Source organism: Mobula hypostoma, chromosome 3 (assembly GCF_963921235.1).
Source record: "Mobula hypostoma chromosome 3, sMobHyp1.1, whole genome shotgun sequence".
Lineage (NCBI taxonomy): Eukaryota > Metazoa > Chordata > Chondrichthyes > Myliobatiformes > Myliobatidae > Mobula > Mobula hypostoma.
The window spans coordinates 157,157,759-157,173,360 of record NC_086099.1 but is presented as its reverse complement, the minus strand read 5'-3'; the positions used below and the strand labels follow the sequence as shown (position 1 = coordinate 157,173,360).

General features: G+C 37.9%; 1 protein-coding gene across 9 annotated transcripts in view; it reads right to left on the bottom strand.

Moving 5' to 3' along the window:
• LOC134344347 (tensin-3-like) overlaps positions 1-15,602 on the bottom strand; it is a 453,918-nt gene that overhangs the window by 251,878 nt on the left and 186,438 nt on the right. For 2 of the 9 annotated variants that reach the window (XM_063043985.1, XM_063043988.1), the window contains exon 1: positions 6,260-6,384. The exons of the other annotated variants lie outside the window; for them this stretch is intronic. The gene's annotated coding sequence lies outside the window, so the exon portion shown is untranslated. Of the gene's footprint in view, positions 1-6,259; positions 6,385-15,602 lie in introns of those variants that run through there. 9 annotated transcript variants of the gene reach the window in all.

Sequence of the window (15,602 nt, the reverse complement as noted above, 5' to 3'; positions counted from 1 at the left end):
ACTGCCAAGTTTGCGGAGGATACAAAGATAGTTAGAAGGGCAGTTAGGGTTGAGAGAGTAGAAAGTCTGTTTTATGGCTACCTGGGGAAAATGAACTGAGTTAAGTTTATATCACTTTTATTTTGCTGCTGGTGCGTGTTAACTACACACACTATAGTGAACTAAATAAATTGTAGTTGTTAATCACCTACCACTTACTTGTAGTCATTTTGAAAATTAGACCTCTTTTAAACCACCATTACTTTCTGCCTTTCTCTGTTGAAACTGTCTCACCAGCAGATAACCCAGAAGTTGACAGAACAGTTAGAAGAATATACCTGTGAGTTTGATACTGCCGTGCAAATGCAATTCCATACTTTCCCCTCAAAGATATTTTTCTAAACAGGATACTACAAAGATTTTGAATTAAATACATTTGACAGCTGTCCCTGTACAACTTGTACCAAGATAACATATGGTGCTGAAGTCAGACGAGAAACAGCTCTAACAATTGATAGATAATATGCTTTCATGCATCCACATAGGGTGGTTGAGAAGGTGTGCAGCATATCTGCCTTCATCAGCCGCGGCATGAAATCTGGAAAACTGATGATGCAGCCATACAGTACATAATTTTTGTTAAGCGATATTTGGAGTACCGTTGAAGTTCTGGTGGCCACAGTCAGGAAGGATACAGAAGCTTTGGAGGGAGTGCAGAAGTGGTTCACCAAGGTGTTGCTGGATTAGAGAGTTTTAGCTGTGAGAAGAGGCTGGACAAACTTAGATTGTTTCCTTTGGAGAAATGGAGGCTGACAGGCGACCCAATATGAGCATATAAAATGGTGACAGGTATAAATAGGGTAAGACAGTATTTTTGCCCCAGAGTGAAAATTTTAAATACTTGAGAACATAGTGCTAAAGTGGTGTGTTGGGGGGGGGGGTAGTTTAAAGGAGATTTATGAGGCAATTTTTTTTCTTTTTACACAGAGTGTCTTATGTTCTGCCAGGGGAAGTGGTGGAAATGGAGTTGATCACATTTCAGATAGACACTTGAACAGGCAGGGACTGCAGGGAACTGTAATGCAGACAGATATACAGCTTAAGTTGGCATTATGTTGACCACAGATATCACGGGTCAAAGAGCCTGTTCATGTACTGTAGCATTTTATGACATTGTTTAACCACTTCCACTCCAGCTCTTCATTCTCCACATACTAGCTTCTCTTGTGAATTTTACATTTCCTCCAAGTTCCTCACAGCATCCCCACCACCAAGTTTTTTTTTAATTTTTGTAGCCTTACACTTCGCTTGGATCTCTGACTTGGTTTGTTTGCTTCTTCAACCCACATTTGCAGACATCCCACCCTGCATAAACTCATTTCAGGGAGGCAGCACCATCAATTTGCAGGAGACTCCCGGAACTTCCGAGAGAGGTGGGATGTCTGCATTTAAGTAGCTCCTCAGCAGCTAGCCAGCTAGTTTAAGTAATGTTAGCTATGCTAATGAACAAATGACACCTGTTAAACTCACCTCAACATGTCTTTTACAGTCTTAACCCACCATGGGCAATAGAAAAGTCACTGTTGCAAACAATGCAGTGAGCAACACTGTCATTATTTTTAACCCCTATTAGGTAGGGGTACACTTTAGGGTAGTCTGGGGTGACGTACGTTTTATATTTTCTTTTTTTGGAACACTTGGCCATATCTATCTATCTACCTCTCTCTCTCTCTCTCTCTCTCTCGCTCACTCTCAAAAAAATTGATTTCCGGGATATTGTATATAATTTGCAGGCATCAGGGAGCCATTATTAATATGCGGGAGACTCCCAGAGCTTCCAGGAGAGGTGGGATATCTGCATTTGATATCTACTCTCTAATTTCTCAGAGCTATTTTCTCAACAGTTTTACCTCAAATATGTCCCTTGGCTAAATTTAAAATTACTTTGAAGATCTTGCGTAGCACAAAGAGCCCTTAGAATATATGGTCTCACTTCCATCTCTTTACAACGTTTTTTAAAATCATCCACATTCACCACAGCAATATCAGAGATATCAAACCCAAGGTCCATGGAGGGATATAAATGCTTATTTTATTACCAGTAGAATTCAAGTATTTTATAAATCATAAAAGAAAGACACTGCAAACCATTTTGCAGCTATCAGTTGGCCAGTTACAGTTCAGAGAGGAACACTTGCACCCCAGGTCACTTGCATGAGACTACAGCACTTAAAAAGGAATACTCTAGGATAGCATTCCAGTGCAGTACCATGGCAGCACTACAGTGTGAGGTGCTATTTTTCCAATGAAACATTAAGCATGTCTCTGATGGATTAAAAAAATATCAATGGTATATGATTCTGGTAAATTACCCAGTATTTACCTTTCAGTCAACCTCTCCAGAATTATTTACTTATTATCACATTGCTCTGATTTACAAATAGGTTGCTATGTTTTGTACCTAAAAGAAACCTGCCACCCTTTTGGTGCGGCACAGTGGCACAGCAGTTAGGGCAATGCTATCACAACACCAGCAACCTGGGTCCAATTCCCTCCAGAGTCTGTAAGGAGTTTGAATGCTCTCCCTCCAGGTGCTCCACATTACTAAGAAGTACTGGTTACTAGGTTAATTGGTCACGTGGGTGTCACTGGGCAGTGTGGACTCACTGGGCCAGAAGGACCTATTATTGTGCTGTATCTCTAAATAAATATAAATAAAAGAAATTTTCATTAGCATGAGAAAATCTGCAGATATTGGAAATCCAAGCAACACACACAAAATGCTGGAGGAATTCAGCAGGCCAGGCAGAATCTATGGAAAAGAGTACAGTCGATGTCATTGATAGTTATAGATGTGGAAGCTGTTCTCAGCAGAGACTGAGTTAACTATCTTATTTCCATGTGTTGATCACACAAACACTTTGCAAATTAGACAGAAACATTCATACGAACAGCATCTTGGTCAAGGTAAAATATCTAATGTCCTTCAGAAGGGAAGTGTCAAACAGTGGAAGCTATGGGCTGATTGACAAAAGGAGAGAAAGGCCCTGGTGAGGGAGGAGGAAGGAGGAAGGTGGGATTTCAGAGATTAGGACCCAAACAGTTTGGGCATAGTTAACAAATCCACCCCACAGATCACTTGAGAATGTTAAAGCATTTCCATCTAGTAGAGGTTCGAGAAACAGGAAGAGTGAGGCCAGAAAGGTGTGGAAAATAAGCATCAGAATTGAGGATTAATGATAGAACCATGGACAACCAAAGTAAACTGGTCAATCTAAACCACAGATAGACCCAAGTACAAACTGCTCCTACAATGGCTCTTGCATCAGCATTTTCTGTGGAACTAAAACAGAGCTCCTTCGTCATTGAGAGAACATCTGCAGCCGGAATACTTCCAAAGCCCGTGAAGTGCATCCTGGCTAGGAGCAAGAATCTCCAGACTACACCTGCAAAACTCCTTTCAACGTGCACTTAACACTCATGTTCTTATGCACAGAAATTCCCAAAGTGACATCGCTTTCTCATAAAATCCCAACCCTTAACATTTGGTTAGTATATGAACCTACTGAATTAAAACATGTGCCTTTCAAAAAAATTTGAACTCACCAAGGAAATGAAATAAAAATGAAGCATGTGAACTCTCACAAAAAAATATAATGGAAATAATTCAAAATAGTAATGGCTTAGATGTTTATATTATGCCGACTGTGTGTTGTATTTCACTTCTGACATTCAGTTCCATCAATCAAAACAATGAAGAAGTAACCCAGGTTCATGGCACCCCAAAGTGCTTTGAACAGCTTTCTTGGCAGTTGTTCTTGTCTGCATCAGCAGTCTGTGACCTTCTGATAACCACTGTTCTGCGACAAAACTGCACCAACGCATTTGGCCAAAGTCATTTCATTCTCCACTAGATTTAGGAAAGAGGTAAAAGAGGTGCAGTGAAGGGCACAGAATGAAGAGGAGGAGGAACTGATGTGGAATGAGAAGGGGAATGAGAGTTCAGAAGAACCATAAACCATTACCTCAAGACAGAGCTACATGCTGCAGCAGCCCCACATGCTTTACTTGCAATTATGGAAAATTATGTCTTGGAGATGATTAATGCTGACTTTCCTTGCAAAAAACAAGTTCATGCAAGTGAAAAAAGGGACACAATGTTATTAAAACAGAGACTTCTTTTTGAAGTTTGCTCACATACCAAACCTCACGGATGATGAGTGAGTGAAAGAAAATTTAATAGTCTTAATTTGACACTTGATGATATTTTTAAAAAATAATTTCTTTCCAGACCAGTTAAGGATGCTTTTCATCATCAGCTGCCTGAGTAAGCAGAGATACAGTACAACTGGTTGCAAACTTCTTTTTAAGACCATAAGACATAGGATCAGAACTAAGCCACACAGCCCATCAAGTCTGCTCCACCATTCCATCAAGGTTGATTTATTACCGCTCTCAACTCCCACTTTCCTGCCTTTTCCCTGTAACCTTTGACACCCTTATTAATCAAGAACCTACCAATCTCCACTTTAAATATACCATTGGCCCCCACTGCTGTCTTTGGCAATGAATTCCACAGACTCACCACCCACTGAATAAAGAAATTCCTCCTCTTCTCTGTTCTAAAGGGACATCCTTGAACTCTGAGGCTGTGCCCTCTGGGCCAAGACTCCCCCACTATGGGAAACATCCTCTTCTTTTAAAAAAACTTCAACATAAGCACATTCTCAAAATATTTCAAAGCCCTCAATATGCAACATCTCTTTTGAAGTTTGTATATAAATATTATTTATTAGAGTAGCCTTCCATGTGAACAAAGAGGAAAACGTGGCCCCAAAAAAGCCTACGTGCACAGGGACAAATGTGCCCTTAGCTCAATATTAATCTAGAAAAGACAGACTTGATTTCATCTACTATCTCTGTGACCTTAGAGCATCAAAGGCACTTTATAAATATTGAAGTATTATGATGAAGACACGGTTGTATTTCGATAGAAAGGCAGCCAATTTGGATACAGCACAGTGATAAACAATTGCAGAATTCCCACTAAATGGCACATGGCCACAATCTATTTCACTTCTTACATTCATCACATTTTGAGCCTCTGACATCTCACAGCAGATATACCCATTCTCCTTCCATTCTCAGGTGTTGTAGGCTTTTTTTTGGCAATCTTTGGCTAAAAACTCAAAGCCAGTCAAAGAATGGGAGCAGAGAATCTGATTGGGGAAAAAGGTTGGACCCAGATGATAAAGTTGTCTTTTATTTATTATAAACATGCAACTTTAAATCAAAAGAAGCATACACTCTAGCAGGATACATCCTTGGTGAATTTTCTGAGGATTTTTGCGGCCAATATTCCTAGTAGAAGTGTACATTTAGACAGTGATAGAGATAGCAGTAATTTCAGTTAACAAGCATATATTTCATTCAAATCAGGACAAACATTCTTAAAAGAACAAAAACATTTTTGACTCAAGAGTTGAAATTCCTGATTGAGTACAGGACCATGGAGTATGCAAGATGCCAAAGTAGAAGAGCAAAGCTCAATTCTGAAAGGCCCTACCAATCATCTCATTTCAGTTAGAAGTCTTTTTGTCAGTAAGCCTTGTGCCAGTCTCATGCAATTGAACAGAGATTATTAGAAAGGACAAATTAAAAATACACATCTCTGTTCAAGATTTGTTGCACAAGAAATATTATTCAGAACAGTGCACACATTAACAATAGATATACTGTTGATACAGAAGCCACTTATTACATTTCAGATCAGTGACAATTGCCTCACTATTGCTAACACTACTCAAGTTTTTCAGTTGAGCCACACTGATCTTTCTAAGTAGACATAGCAGATATATATTTACGTGGCTTACTTGAAACATAACCGCAAACTTAAAGTACAAAAATCCAAATTTAAAAGCTACAAAATCCATACTTTTATTTTGACTTAGAAAAGAATATTTGTTCATTTTACATCAAAAAGGAACTTAGAATGAAACTGAATTAAATACAATAAAATAAGCATCATGGCGATAATGAAATCATTTGAAAAGCTATTTCTTAATTCTGCATGTGATCTTAATCAATTCAGAGCCAGCTCAGATTGGAGCCTTTGCCTGAAATCAACTTATCTGATTTAAATTGAATTTTGAACAGTGCACAAATTCTTAAATATTACCTGTGGGACTTACATTTTCTGAGAGTGAAATTCAAATCAATCAAAATTAAAATAGCAGGTGATGCAAACAAATATAATTTAACCTTAACTTTTGCCTCTTACCTCTCTCACTACTATCTTCCTTTTCCCCTTTGTTTTGGTTCCTGTTCATTACTTTAAAAAAAAATTAATTTACACTTGCTACTTTAGAATCGGTGTGGCCCAGTAAGCATTCTCCATATGACTGGTTAAAGAGACACAGTGTTTCTTATTGAACTCACACGCAGCACTAACTCCCTGCTGAGATCACTTTCTTTGTAAGGATCTCCACACAGTTAAAGCTGTAACTCAAATCATGCAAAGCAGTGAAAGTCAAGCGTGATTCCATTAATGTTTGCCACCAAAGCCAGGTAGTTGTTTGGGACATACAACAGATTATGTCCTTTAGTTCATACACCAAGTAACAAAAAAACTACTGCACACTGAATATTAACCCGTGAAACAAAGGAGTGCATTCAATGTGTTTAAAAGGGCTTCCATCCAAATAAAATAAACTATAATTGAGAAATAAATGTGGCTTTGGCTTGCAGATCTTTTTCTTGGAAAAAAGCCAACACCTGAAGAAACGGAATACCAGACTGTTAATTTACAGTTTGCGTATTTGTAGGAGTTCAGTTTATCATTTACATCTCAATTTCTCACCATACATGATGATATTTTGATATGCTCAGGTCACTGCTTGTAAGGAGTTCCTACATTGTCCCAGTGACCGCGTGGGTTTCCTCAGGTGCTCCTGTTCCCTCCTGCAGTCCAAAGGTGCATTGATCGGCAGTTTAACTGGGTGCTGCAAATTATCCCGTGATTAGGCTGGGATTAAATCGGGGGGTTGCTGGGCAAAACGCAAATCAAAGGGCAGAAGGGCCTATTCTGCGCTGCGTCTCAATAAATGAGCAAGTAAATAAGATGGTTCTGATTACTGCTATAAATTTTATTAATCTCCTCATCTCCATGGTTTTGATCCACGCTCACTATATTCAAACTAACTGTCTCGTAAACTTAGTTGATTTAAATTGTAAATCAATAAGAAACTTGTCCTTGGTTGTTGGTGCATAATGAATGTGAGAGCACTGCCTCTTTATCATGCATCACTTTCGGTTCCATTAACAATCATCTTTGGTTTTAATGTCCTCATTAAACCTTTTGCCAATGAGAACAGTTTCTCTCAGTCTATTCTATTCTATCCCCTTCATGACTTCACCAACTTTCATCAGATCCAGGTTTAATCTTCAGTGTCCCTCTAACAAACCCAGCCTCTTTGATTTTGACAGACGACTAAAGTCATTAATCAGTAATTCTAACAAATCTGCTCTGTATTCACGCTAAGGCCTTCGCGTTCTTCTTAAAATGTGTGGGGGCGGGGGTAAATGAGATACAATATTCCAGTTATAGGTTAAGCAGAAGTTTATTAATAATAAAAGAGGAGATAAGCAAATCCAGAGCTATTTTCTATTCAAACATAGAAATCAATCACACTCATATAAATTACGTGCACTGAAAGAAATTGAATGGCAATTGAAGCAAACCATTCATGGTTTGTTCCGTACCTTCTCAATTATGACCAAAAATGACTACTAGACACTATTACGTGTTTATAAAAAATATTCCTGCAAATCACATTTTCTTAAGCTTCCCAAAAATAAATTGACTGGTATCAAATATATCCTTGACTCAAATTTTCCTCCACCAATAACATCCTAAAAGTGAAGTACTGCTCAATCAATTACATAAATTTCAGACATCGTTCTTCTGAGTAAGTAAATACAGGGGGGATCCCAAGTTACTGTAGACCAAACTAATAAAAATTCAACTTAACGCAAGTATTCCCCGACCCTGCTCTCAAGTACAATGCTTATACCTCTTACACAGGAAGTAATGCAAAGAATACCCATAGAAAAAGTCAATATATTCTCCAAATTTCCCTCCAGATTCTATCAAACATTATGATCCCTCGGTTGTGCACTGCGGATAGTTTTCCTCACTGATGAGCAGATCAGCAGCCTGCACACCCATTACCTCACCAGCACTGCATTCTGAAAAATACTATCACAGTTCACTTACTGGTAACCTTCTCCAGTCTGCTCTTTGCAAATCAATTTACCCCTCCCAGATGATGATTTTGGGGAAAATCATTCAGCTTATGTTCTCAGGAAAGGAACCCAAAATCAGTCTGAGGACCACCTGTAATCTGATATACACATGAATCATAAGGTTGAAAACTCCTTAAACCTCAGGAAATCAATTGGTTGCCTGTTGTCATCCAACTTAGATTGCTAAACCTGCTAAGATAATCACTAAGCATCAAGGTATGTACACAGAGCTGTAAACTCTTCTTCCTTTTTCAATGCTTTTAATCCCCAGGGTAGAATTGTTTCTGTAACTTACAATAATAATGGTGTCAGATTGTGGGAACCCAAATACTTATGAACAGGACTGTTTAATCTTCTTGTTATCTGAGGTGTTGACTTTCTTTGCCTTGTTTAATGATGTAGCTAGCTCAGGTAGCTCCTTCTGATGCAAGATCAAATTTCTAGGTCATCTTTTGTAAGGAGGATACGAATTATTGTCTGCTCGGATTGCTTTTTTTTTGTATACTGTGTACCTAGAATAAAACAGTGCAACCATAATGCAAAAATATTTAGGAGTTGTTATTTGCTATTTTAACACAATTATTCACAAAAATAGCCTTCCACATGCATCTGTACAATGGATAGCACTACTTGAGACTCCGTGAAATAGACTGGAGCTTGTAAACAAAGGTTGGCCCTATTGAGAAATTTTTGCATTATTGAGGGGGCCCATCTCACCAAGTAAAGAAATTAAACTGGTCCTATTCATCAGGCACTCATCAGGTTATGAGGTAGGAGTTTTTCAAGAGTTTTATACCATTTAAAACAAGCTAGCTAATATTCAGATTTGACTGTCTGTATTACTGAAAGTCTTACAGTCAGAAATCAGATTTTGTGTGCATCTGAATGCAACTAATAAAATCATTGAGCAAGCTAAGGCAAAATATCTATATGAATATTTGTTGTGTAAATAACTGGTTGCTTCAAATCAAGAGGGCACCGAGCTGCGGTCTCCGTCAAACTCATGACCTAGTTGCTTTTTGAGATTGTAGGATGGCTATAGGGACAGAGAGGGGAGTTAGGGGGAAGGTTAGAGTTTAGTTGTCTGGGATGTGGGGAAATTAGAGTTCAGGCAAAAGCCTAGGCCTCCGATCTGTGTCAATGTAGATGTGGGAGGAAGGTCATTCATGGCCAGATTTCAGGCCAGCAGACCAACAAGGATGAGGGATAGTGGCGCACCCAGGTCAGTGATTCTTCAGCAGGTTAGAGGATCAGAGTTCTGTGTGGGCAGGAGGCACGAGGGCTGGCGAACCACTCGGTACATGAGTCACGAGACCGAAGCCTGAGGCCTAGTGTTTGGTGTCCCAGTCATTGGAGAGTACAAAATCCAAGGCCTGAAGTCCAGGATCCTTATTCATTGACACTTGGAAGTCCAGAAGTGAAGGCCCAAGGCCAAAGCCCATTTGGTGGGGGGAGGGGGGGTACGTGGTGAGGTGGTGTGTGTGTGTGTGTGTGTGTGTGTGTGTGTGTGTGTGTGTTGTGTATATAACAAAGCTTGTTTTGCTGCTGTTGATTTCTTGCTGTTGTTCTATCAACATGGCGGACATGCTACATTGGCAGTGGAATGTGTGGTGACATGGGATGTCCCCAGCATATCTTTGGGTTGTGTTGGTTGTTAAAGCAAACAACATATTTCACATTTCACTGTATGTTTCGCTGTACAAGTGATAAATAAATCTGAATCTAAATCTTAATGTGATTTGCTATTGCTAGAAAGTATTACAAATTAACAGAACACATAACATAAGCATGACAGTTCCTCAACACCACCTTCAATGTCTGACTTTGTGTGCTGTCTAAAAGTAAGGGTATTTTAATTGAAGTGCAGTAGTATTTAAAAAAATCAAGAACTTTTCGGAGTAAATTAAAAATAAATATTTAATGCCCCAATGCATTAAAGCATCACATGACATGACAATTGTAGAAGAAGTCTAATTGTTTTCCAAAGTTCAAAATTTTGATACTTTGCTAAGTCATAGAATCATAGAACACTACAGTACAGAAACAGGCCCCTTGGCCCATCAAGTAGCAAGCTGACCCCAACATACAAATTGGCACATCTTGAATAAAACTACAAAATGTTTTATGTTTCGTTTCCAATTTTTTTATCAAATCTAGAAGTTGTGAAAGACATGGGAAAGAAAAACACAGGCATGAACTGAACACCTCATTTCATAAATCCTTCTATTTCTGGCCAGACTACAGCCATCTATTTAGCAAGTAAATTTAACTATGAAAGCTACAACAACAAGCAATGGGAGCTATTTCAGTCATTTAAACAACAGGCTGTAGTGATACCATACCACACTGGAAAACATATTTCAGAATTTGCAATACACCAGACTCCAATAATCCAAATAAAGGCAGTTTTTAGCAAAACAACTACAAAGCAGCAGGATCAGTAAGAAATCATGACTTTAATGTATTTATACATTTTATTATGAGATACAGTGCCAAACAAGCCCTTCCGGCCCAGTGGGCCTTGTCGCCCAGCAACCATCTTATTTAACCCTAGCCTATTATTTACAGAATCCAAAAAGTATATTTTTATACACTATCTTCAGAGTTACAATTATTAACATATAATGCAATTTTCAACATACTACAAATCAAGTTAGAGGCTAAATGACAGAATGTTCTGGGTACTTTTTAAGAGTTAAATATCTCTAAATACACTTCAGTCTCAGTCAGAGAACGAACTCTGTAATGGTCCAAGTTTTTATATCACCCACCCCTTCTTTCAGACAACCAGAGTGATCAAAATTTCTCCATCAAACCAACTAGCTCCCACCAGTATCTTTTCACACAAAAAAATCAGTTGTAGCACTTTGAGCAGCTGTGACAACAGTTACCTACTGATATATAAATTGATAAAATCACGTAGAAGGCATTGCAGCCACTATACTTCATTACAAGTTTGAGGAGATTTGGTATGTCACCAAGGCCTAGCAAATTCCTCCAGATGTACAATGGAGAGCATTCTGACTGGTTGTATCACTGTCTGGTATGGAGGCTCCAATGCACAGGATGGAAAGTGGATTTAACTTCGCCCTTAGGAGCCTGAGATTCCCCGAGTACAAGGTATTTCTTTGCATCTTAATACAAAATTGTAACTCCTATTCCTCATCCAATTTCCTAATTCTATAGCCACAGAAATCAATTTCTCAACACTCTCATTTGCACTCCATATCAGAAGCCTCTCTAAAATGCATACATCAACAGGATTCCCTCTAATTCCACTAAACTCCAGTGAGGATGAACAACCCTACTTGTTCTCCTCAAATTATAATTGTCTTTTTTGCAGAAATGAAGAGAGTGAATCCACACTGCACCCAATATGCCTGCAATATTCCCGTTCTGTGGAACTAAAGAAAGTCTCCAGATGGTTATATTTCAACTCCTTGGCCCCTGTGCAGTTTCTCTTATTAACGTTTACCAACAGACCACAATCCCTCCATCTGTGTCGCACTATGAAAAATGATACTTTGCTTGTTCTTCCTACCAAAGTCACCCTCTATTTTCTAACCCTTCTCTATCCTTCACTCCTGTTCATCTGACAATTGTTGGCTCTATTATTACCCTTAATAATTTTTCAAACCACCTTACCATCACCCTGATACCCTTCACCAATTTCCACATCCACTTATTGAAATATTAATTTATGTTCATATCTCTCAAGGGAAAAGGTAGATTGTAAGACACAAGAGATTCGGCTGATTATGCCGCACACACAAAATGCTGGAGGAATTCAGCAGGTCAGGCAGCATCCATGAAGGGGAATAAAGAGTCAACGCTTTGGGCCGTGACCTTCATCAGGTCTCAGCCCAAAATGTTGATTCTCTGTTTCCCCCCTCAAAGCGAATTTTCACTTGTTTTTCCTCATTCATATCTGTGATTTGGGTTTGGTGGCAGGTTCATTTTTTTTCATCAATCTTTTTATTAATTTTTTTTAAAGTACATATATACAAACAACAGGAGGACTATCTCAGATATCTATAATAACAATACATATAAAAGGTAAAATAAACATCAAGATCATACACAGTATTAATCTAATAGTATGTAATAAAAAATAAAATACTCAATTCTCCTCTTATCATTTCAGAGAAAGAGAAAAAAGATAAAGAAACTTTTATCATTTTATATATAGGAAAAAAACACTATTTCCTATAAAAAAAAACTGGAAATAATTTTAAAAAAAAGAAAAAAATGGGACTGGGCAGCTCACGTTGAGAGTAAAGCAAGAAAAAAAGAAACTTTCTGATCAAATCCAAAGTTTCGGGAAAGTAACTGGAAGAGCAATAAATCAAACCATATGAAAATATTGAATAAAAGGTCGCCAGGTTTCTTCAAATTTAAAGGATGTATCAGATGTCCGACCTCTCATTTTCTCTAAACTTAGACAGGACATAATGGAGGAAAGCCAATAAAAAACAGTAGGTGGATTAAAATCCTTCCATTTAAGCAAAATGGCTCTCCTAGCCAACAAAGTTGTAAAAGCTATCATCCGTTAAGCAGAAACAGGAACATATCCTGCTTCTGGTGAAATGATCCCAAAAATTGCTGTAAATAAATTCGGTTGTAGGTCCAAATTCAAAACTTTTGATAAAGTTTTAAAGACATCTTTCCAAAAATTATCTATCTTGATACAAGACCAAAACATGAGTTAAAGTAGCCACCTCAATATTACATCTGTCAATAGGATTAATATTGGGAAAAATATGGGCTAATTCATCCTTTGACATATGTGCCAAAGGATAACTACTACCTTGAACAAAGTATTACCTTGAACTGTATCAAGGAATGATGGGCACAAATAGATGAGGTATTTACCAAATGAAAAACTTTATCCCATTGATTATCTGAAAGTGACTCTCGAAATTCCAATTCCCACGCACCTTTAGTTTTATCATTAGATACCTTTCGCAAATTCAATAACCATTTATAAATTATAGCTATCAGTCCTTTTTGAAATGGTTTAACCTGAAAAAGAGTATCTATCATATTAGGTGGATAAGCAGAGGGAAAATTTGGAAGTAAACTACCTAAAAAATTCCTAATTTGTAAATATCTAAAAAAGTGTGCATTAGATAAATCATATTTGTCCACTAACTGAGTGAAAGACATTAAACAATCCCCCAGAAACAAATCCAAAAAAGTTATTATTCCTTTTTTTACCAAATAAAAAGGTCTCATCGAAAATTGATGGTTTAAAAAAATAATTAAGATGGATTTTACTAGAAAGAACAAAGTTCTTAAACTCAAAACATCTACGAAATTGAAACCAAATTCTTAACGTATGTTTAATAATGGGATTGAGGTCTCGACTACCAATCTTAGAAAGCAAAATAGGAAGAGGAGCTCCCAGTAAAGAGGCCAAAGAATACCCCTTCACCAAGTTTTTCTCCAAATCTACTCATAAAGGACAATCATGTATGTCTGAATAATGAATCCAAAACAAAATATATCAAATATTAATTGCCCAGTAATACATTCTAAAATTTGGCAAAGCCATACCACCATGCTTTTATAATTTCTGCAATACAGGCTTACTCAATCTAGCATTTTTATTATTCCAAATATAAGATAAAAATTTTAGAGTCTATTCTATCAAAAAGCTGTTTAGGAACAAAGGAAGGGATTGCTTGAAATACATATAAGAACTTAGGTAGCACTATCATTTTAATAGCATTCATTCGACCAATTAAAGATAATGTCATTGGAGACCATTTAGAAAGTACAGGATTCCCCCACTATCCGAAGGTAGAGCGTTCCTATGAAACGGTTCGTAAGCCTGAATGTCATAAAGTGAATAAGCAATTAACACTTATTAATATGGGAAAAATTTTTGTGCGTTCCCAGACCCAAAAAATAACTTACAAAATCATGGCAAATAACACATAAAACCTAAAATAACAGTAACATACAGTAAAAGCAGGAATGATATGATAAATACACAGCCTATATAAAGTAGAAATACTTTTCTGCGCTGTCTGGCGCAGCGAAAATCTCATGGCAGCACTCTTGGCGGAAGCGCTCTCGGCAGAAACTCTCTCTCCAGTAACCTTTAAGCTATGAAGCTGCCAAATTATACCAAATAACACATAAAAATACACAGCCTATATAAAGTAGAAATAGTGTATGTACAGTAGCTAAACTCACTATTGCCGTAATTTATTGTTGATGTTTCAAAGCCTTTAAAATTGTTCACTGCTTTGGGACATAGTTTCCTCCAAACGCCATTTCTCATTGAGACTGTTAGCCTATCGAGAGCATCTCCAAGTTTGGCGATTGTCAATTTTATATTGTATTCTTTCCAGATCTCTCGCAAAGATGCTTCGGAGTTGCCCTCTCTGTCAATGGCACTTACAACAAAATGCATCACATTTTGCATATAGTAAGCCTTAATTGTGGCTATTAGGCCTTGGCCACATGGTTGCAGCAACAACGTCGTATTCGGCGACAAGAACACAACAGGAATGTTACCGCCATACTCGGCAATGCCAGGTGGATGAGCAGCACAATTATCAAAGATCACAAGACACCTATTATCGAGGTTATTTTCTCTACAGTATTTTTCAACAAAAGGACTAACGTATCCACTCATATACTCAGAAAAAAGCACTTGGATATTCCAACCACTTGGATGTGAACGGAAAACAACAGGAAGTGTTTTCTTTTCAACGCCTTTAAGTGCCCTCAGATTTTCTGAATGGTACACTAGTAGAGGCTTAAGGACAGCATCACCAGTGGTGTGAATAATAGGCATTAGGGTAAACCTGTCCGATGCCTTGTGTCCCTTAGTCTGCTTTTCTTCTATTGAAATAAATGTCTTGTTTGGCAATTTTTTCCAATAAATTACAGTTTTGTCACAGTTAAACACTTGCTTATACAAATAACCACCTTCTGTAATTATTTTCTTCAGTTCTGCTGGGAACTTTTCAGCAGCTTCAGTATCAGCTGAAGCACTCTCTCCGGTAAACGTTAAACTATGAAGCTGCCCTCGCCTCAGAAACCGATCAAACCACCCACGACTACCTTTAAATCCCACTTTCGCAACACTTTCATCACCATCGTCCAGTGCTTTCTGTGTCAGCTTATTAAAAAGGCTGACTGATTTCTCCTTAAGTATAAGAAAACTTAACGGAACACCACGCTTTGTACACCCATCAATCCACTCAAGCAATAGACTTTCCATTTTTTCCATTATTGGATGCCGACTAAGAGAGATCACTTTGCTAAGAGCAGGACCAACAGTAACATCGGCAGCTTTCAAAATT